The following is a 351-nucleotide window of genomic DNA, read 5'->3' as shown; positions in this document are numbered from 1 at the left end:
TCCGCCTTTCGGCGGCGTGGGGGCGGGGCAAGGAAGCTCCTCCTCCTTTTCCTCCGGAATGAAGCGGAACCAGAAAGAGGCCTCGTTTCCCTCACTGTTGAAGCACAACACTGCCTTCAGTTTGTTGTCGAAGGCTTTCATGGCGGGTGATCATAGGGTTGTTTTATGTTTTCCGATGTGCCAGAAGTATTCTCTCCTGACGTTTCGCCCACATCTATGGCAGGCATCCTCAGAGGTTGTGAGGTATGAAGAAACTAAGCAAGGAAGGTTTATATATATCTGTGGAAAGTCCTGGGTGAGAGAAGAACTCTCTGTCAGTTGGAGGCCTGTGTGAATGTTGTAGTTAATCAC

Source organism: Anolis carolinensis, chromosome 5, assembly GCF_035594765.1.
Source record: "Anolis carolinensis isolate JA03-04 chromosome 5, rAnoCar3.1.pri, whole genome shotgun sequence".
Classification (NCBI taxonomy): domain Eukaryota; kingdom Metazoa; phylum Chordata; class Lepidosauria; order Squamata; family Dactyloidae; genus Anolis; species Anolis carolinensis.
Note: the sequence above shows the minus strand (reverse complement) of the source record.